The sequence below is a fragment of the Octodon degus genome, unplaced genomic scaffold, assembly GCF_000260255.1.
Source record: "Octodon degus isolate 3935 unplaced genomic scaffold, OctDeg1.0 scaffold00341, whole genome shotgun sequence".
In the NCBI taxonomy this organism is placed as follows: Eukaryota; Metazoa; Chordata; class Mammalia; order Rodentia; family Octodontidae; genus Octodon; species Octodon degus.
In genome coordinates, this window is record NW_004524917.1 from 1,135,198 (window position 1) to 1,141,256 (window position 6,059).

Consider the following 6,059-nt stretch of genomic DNA (forward strand, 5'->3'; position numbering starts at 1 on the left):
GGCCAAGAAACTGGAGCAACTTGGAGTGTACTCCGCCTGCAAGGTTGAGGAGTCCTGTAACTCTAACGGCTGGAAAAACCCGAACCCTTGTCCCACTCCCCCCAGAGCCGATCTGCAACAGATCTTCCTCAGTCGCATAGAGTCCTGTCTGAGCTGCAACCACACCCTCGCCGCTCAGGTTTCCTGCCTGGAGAATGTGTCAGGAAGGATGAACAGACTGCTTGCAATAGTGTTGGATGTGGAATATCTCTTTACCTGTGTCCACAAGGGAGAAGATGCAGATATCAGACAAGTTTTTCTTTTTCTTTCTTTCTTTTTTTTTAAGCTATTGAGAAAATTTATTTTACAAAGGAAAACCTGTGGTTGAAGGGCCTTTGGAGAAGAAGCCCCGTTTGAAAAGCCTAGTATTGAAAAGGGTGTGAATAACTGTACGGTACAAATTTAGTCATCAGCCACCAAAAGAAAGGTAAACAATAGTTGAGTTGACAAAAATGTTCCTGGGCCTTATGTATCAACTATGGGTGTCTGGAGGCACCATCTCAGGGAACTGCGCTCTCCTCATGATGATATTTCTGGATACAAAGAGAACCACACCAGGTGGCTGTGTTATTGCAACTTGCTCCAGTTCTCTGACAGTCTGCATCCGAATGAGACCACACAGGTGTATGGAAGAACGTTGCTTTTCTCGGTCTTCACTGTCATGAAGTGACAGCCACTGGAACAAGCAAGACAAGGAAAAAAAAAAAAAACCTGCCTCTTGAAAAAACGAACTCTAATCCTCACCCATTTCCCAAAGTTTCTATCCATGTTGGAAGGAGTTTATAGTCAAAACTCTCCTGTTTGAAATCAGGATTTTCTCTGTCTTCCAGAACCAGCTAGCTAGGATTCCAAACAATTATCAGTCCACCTCCTGTGACTGGGACAATTTCATATAATTAAAATTAATCTTCCCTTGAGCAGCCAAATGAAGGCAGCACCAGTCCAGCCTCCTGCAAAGCCTCTTCTGGGCTTGAGGCAAACCCAGGAGAAAAGAGGAAGATGAATGATTCTCATGTTCTGAACGAACCCAGGAGACTCCATGTTATGGGGGATATTCCTATGCAAATGATCAGTGCAGTCATGTCAACTGTCACAGACCCTGCCATGATGATCAGACCAGAGACTAATGTTCTGTCAACACATCCAGCCAGGGATGAGGCAGCAAGGTTAGAGGAGCGCGGGGGTGTGACTGTTTCATGTGGTCAGCAATTCTCTGAACCAGAAACCAAACAAGAAGGTCCTAATGCTGCTGGTGGGCCTTCAGAACATGTTCTTACACCAGCTGCTCTGAATGCCAAAGGAGTACATCAGGTGGCTGGTCTTTGACCTGAAACACAAAACTCTTGCGTTAATTAAAGATGACTGTGTTATTGGTGGTACCTGTTTCCAAATGTTCCCATCTCAAGGATTCACAGAGATTGTTTTCTGTGCTGTCACCTCAAATGAGCAAGTCAAGGGCTATGGAACCCATCTGATGAACCATTTGAAAGAGTATCACATAAAACATGACATCTTGAACTTCCTCACATACACAGATGAATCTGCAATTGGATACTTCAAAAAGCAGAGTTTCTCCAAAGAAATTAAAATACCTAAAACCAAACATGTTGGCTATATCAAGGATTATGAAGGATTCACTTTAATGGGATGTGAGCTAAACCCATGGATTTCATACACATAATTTTCTGTCATCATTAAAATGAAGAAGATTATTTAAAAGCTGACAGAAAGAAAACAGGCCCAGATTCAAAAAGTCTATCCTGGACTTTCATGTTTTAAAGATGGAGTTCAACAGATTTCTGTAGAAAGCATTCCTGGAATTAGAGACACAGGCTGGAAACCAAGAGGAAAAGACAAAAGTAAAGAGCCCGAAGATCCTGACCAGCTTTACAGCACACTGAAGAGCATCCTCCAGCAGGTGAAGATCTGAAAATCATGAGCAAATGCTTCAAGAATAGGTATTATGTATCTAAGAAATTATTCATGGCTGATTTACAATTAGTCTTCACCAATAGCAAAGAGTACAATCCTCCAGAAAGTGAACACTATGAATGTGCCAATATCCCAGAGAAATTCTTTTTCAGTAAAATTAAGGAAGCTAGATTAATTAAAAAGTGATTTCTCTTCCCTTGACTTCTTAGATACTCATCAAACTGTGTGCCTAAAGGAAGGTGGTTTAGTTTTTTAAAAAAGACCTGGACATAATGTGTTCAAGAGACTTGTAATAATTAGCACTTTTGAAAAACAAAAGATCTCTTTTTAGCTTTTCAGATACGTGTTTAAATTGAAGTCATAGCACATTTTTATTTTATGGAATAGATTTTAATCTATTTGCTACTATTATGAAATTTTGTAAGGCATGCCCATTAGCCCACTAGCTCATGATAGGTGATCAGGGGTTTCTTCAAAGCCTGTATGTGAGGAAATTGCACATAATACCAAGATTTGGGGGAATCGAGACAATTTTCAGACCATGAATGTTCCGTTTTTTTTTTCTAATGGAATGTGAGAGTTCATTTTTATTTTATTCTGAAGGACTTTACAGAAGGGATACATAATAAAAAGACCATAAAAGTGAAGTATGTGATGTTTAAAGTCTCCTTGTAGACCTTTTATACATATTTTTAAAAACATGCATCTGGATGAGGTGTTTTGAGCAGTTCTGAAAAATGCAATTCCACAAGATGAATTGCTTTGATTCCTAAGGAAAAGATTTTCAATAATGCTAACTTTTTATAAATCTGATATTTTGATAATTTGTACTAGTACAACAAGTGTAACCACTATTTCCACACAAATGTGTGATATTTATGACTTTGCTTATGCAGGCCATAAGTTCCAAAGGGCAATTTCCCAGTCCATAATGGCATAAACTTGAAAACACTTGAAAATTAACCAACAAGATTTAAGAAGATATCTCTGAAAAATAGTCTTTTCCTAAGGAGCTCTCAAAATAAAGGAGCTCTGGCAATAAAAATACCTACCATAAGCAATTTAGAGGCATCAATACAGAAACTAAATTAAAAATGTAGAAAATGAGAAGGCAGAGGAAGAAAAATGCAACTCCAGAGTTTCAGCTGGCCCAAGGCAAGACTAGGGGGCAGTAAGCTGGAACAATTCAAAAGCCACTCATCTGAACCCTGGATTGGTAACAGTGGAAGTAACAAAACAGATGAATTAATGATCATAATAAAGGATATGGTTAGTAAAACTACAGTAATACAGCTTGTAAAAAACAGAGCCTTCAGAAAATGATGGAAATTGTGAATGCCCAACATAAGAAAAAATGGAATCCATGAAACAATCCAAATATATATCCAGATTAAAATTTCTATTGAAACTATACATAGCAGAATGAATCAAAGTGATGACATAATATAAGATTCATTTACAGTAAGCAATCATGAAAAGAAATATTTCTTAGAAAAGCAGTGAAAGGCCATAAAAATCAACTTCTAGATGATACAAAAAAAAATAACAGAAGGCCAATTAGAATTAATGAAAAAGCAGGAGATAGCACAAATGGTACAAAACCTGTTCACAAATGTAATGGCAGAAAATTTCCCAAGCATGAAACAAAAAATTGGTATGAAATAAAATGAGGCATATAAAATTCCAATTAGCCATGATCAGAAAAATCTATACCAAAGCATATAGTACTCAATATTCCAGAAATTGAGCACAAGAAGAGAATATTAAGAGTGTTGGCCAAATAGCTCAGCAGATTAAAGGGCCTGCAAGCAGGCACAGGGACTGAGAGTTCATTCCCCAGGCCTGCCATGCTGGCCCTGCCCCGAGGCATGCTGAGACAGCGATTGAGACTGGGTGTTGTAGTGTGTACCTGTAATCCTAGCATTTGGGAGGCTGTAAACGGGCAGATCACTATGAGTCTAATCTAGTAGTGAGACCCTAAACACCCTGCAGACCCTTCCTTGAAATATAAATAAATAAATAAATAAATAAATAAATAAAATTTTTAAAAAGAGAATAGTAAAAGCTGTTAGAGGAATAAATAAGTAAACTATAAAGCAAAGCCCACTATAATCAGATCAGACTTTCAACACAAACCTTCAAATCAAAGAGATTTTGAAGTGAAGTATTTCAAGAACTAATAGACGGGGCTGGTGAGATGGCTCAGTGGTCTAAAGCACCTACTTAGAACAAGCTTAGCAAAGCACAGGGACCATAGTTCAATCCCCCAGCACCACATGCCAGCCAGCCCCGTCCCCTGGTGGGCTGAGCTGGCCACACACACACACACACACACACACACACACACAAATAAAATAAAATTAAAATAAATAGCAGTATAAAAAAAAAGAACTAATAGAAAATATCCTCCAACCTAGATGAATGTAATCCACAAGACTATCTTTCAAAACTGGTGGATATCAGCCAGGCCCGCAGCTGGAATGAGAAGCAGTGCCGCCAGAATATGTGGACCAAGAAGGGCTACGACCTGGCCTTCCGCTTCTGCTCCTGCCGCTGTGGGCAGGGCCACCTAAAGAAGGACACAGACTGGTACCAGGTGAAGCGGATGCAGGATGAGAAAAAAAAGAAGTCTGGGTTGGAGAACACAGGGAGGCCCCCAGGGGAGGCTGCAGAGGAGGCAAAAAAAAATGCAGGCCCCTGAACAAACCCCAGAAAAGCTTGAACCATGACCTCCCCCGATGACATTCCATGGATCGGCAGAACTCCCAGGAGAAGGCGGTCAGCACCACTGCCTTTGGTGGCCGCTCCTCTTGTGGTTCCCCTGGTCAGTCCTCACCCACTGGCTACTCAATCCTCTCTCCTGCCCCCTTCAGTGGTCCCCGCTCCTCTAGATACCTTGGGGAATTCTTAAAGAATGCCATCCATCTGGAACCTCATAAAAAGGCCATGGCCGGGGGCCACGTGTTCAGAAATGCCCACTTTGATTATAGTGCTGCTGGATTGTCTGTTCATGGGGGGGGGGACACTTTGACACCCCTGTACAGTTTGTGCGGCAGCTGGACCTCTCTGAGCTCCTCACTCACATCCCCAGGCATAAGCTAAACACTTTCCATGTGCGGATGGAAGACGATGCCCACATGGGCCAGGGCGAGGATCTGCGAAGTTCATTCTTGCAGTCCTCAGTGCCAGCCATAGAAACATTGTAAATTGTGCTCTGTGCCACCGGGCACTTCCTGTCTTCGAACAGTTCCCACTGATGGATGGAACGTTGTTCTAAAGTCCCTCAAGACATGATGAGATTGAATATGATGTTCCTTGTCACCTTCAAGGTATAGGAGTTGATTCACCTTGCCTATTTTCTGTTTGTTAAATCCCAAAAAGCAAATGAGGAGTTGATCTAGTTACATATAATTTAAGCTGATGTGTTTTTGTTCTAGTCAGGTGTTAGATAACATGAATATTTCAGCCTTTCCCATTGAGGTGGTTATGATGTTTGTAGTGATGTCACTATAACAGTATAGTTGGCCCAGTGGGTAATTTTATGTTCTTTTTCTGCTCTAATTTGAAAAGGGCAGTTTTTCATAACTGGGAGGAAATTCAGGAAAATAAATTGCATATATCTTGCTGGAAAAAAAAAAAAAACTGATGGGTACATAAGGTAGTTCTATGAAAAATAACACCTGAAAAAAATTCATGACCACCAAGCCAGCACTCTCAGTTGTTCTAAAGGTTATTCTAGAAAGGGGACTATAATGAGGAATATAATTCCATGAACCCCAGGAGAATGAATGCACCAAGAAAAGGAAGTAACCAAACAGAGGGGAAAAGGGTAAATGTCTTAGTTACTTTTCTCATTACTGAGACAAAATATGTAACACCCGATGTTAAGGGAGGAAAGTTTTATTTAGCTCACAGTTTATATAGGTCTCAGTCCATAAGGCAGGGTGGTCAATGCAAGGTGGTACATGGCAGAGCAGCAACAGTTCAACATGGGAGAAAACAGAAAAAAAAAAAAAAAATGGAGGAAGAAGGAGACATGTTTCTTTACAGCCTACTCACCTTAGGACAGTTGTAGCACTCATGCCATT

The 6,059-nt window shown here is 40.5% G+C and overlaps 2 pseudogenes; both read left to right on the plus strand.

Moving 5' to 3' along the window:
• The window catches only part of LOC101579700, a 7,074-nt pseudogene extending 4,917 nt beyond the window's left edge, over positions 1–2,157 (plus strand).
• Positions 2,158–3,074: 917 nt separating this feature from the next.
• Positions 3,075–5,341, plus strand: LOC101580088 (annotated as a pseudogene).
• Positions 5,342–6,059: the final 718 nt, after the last annotated feature.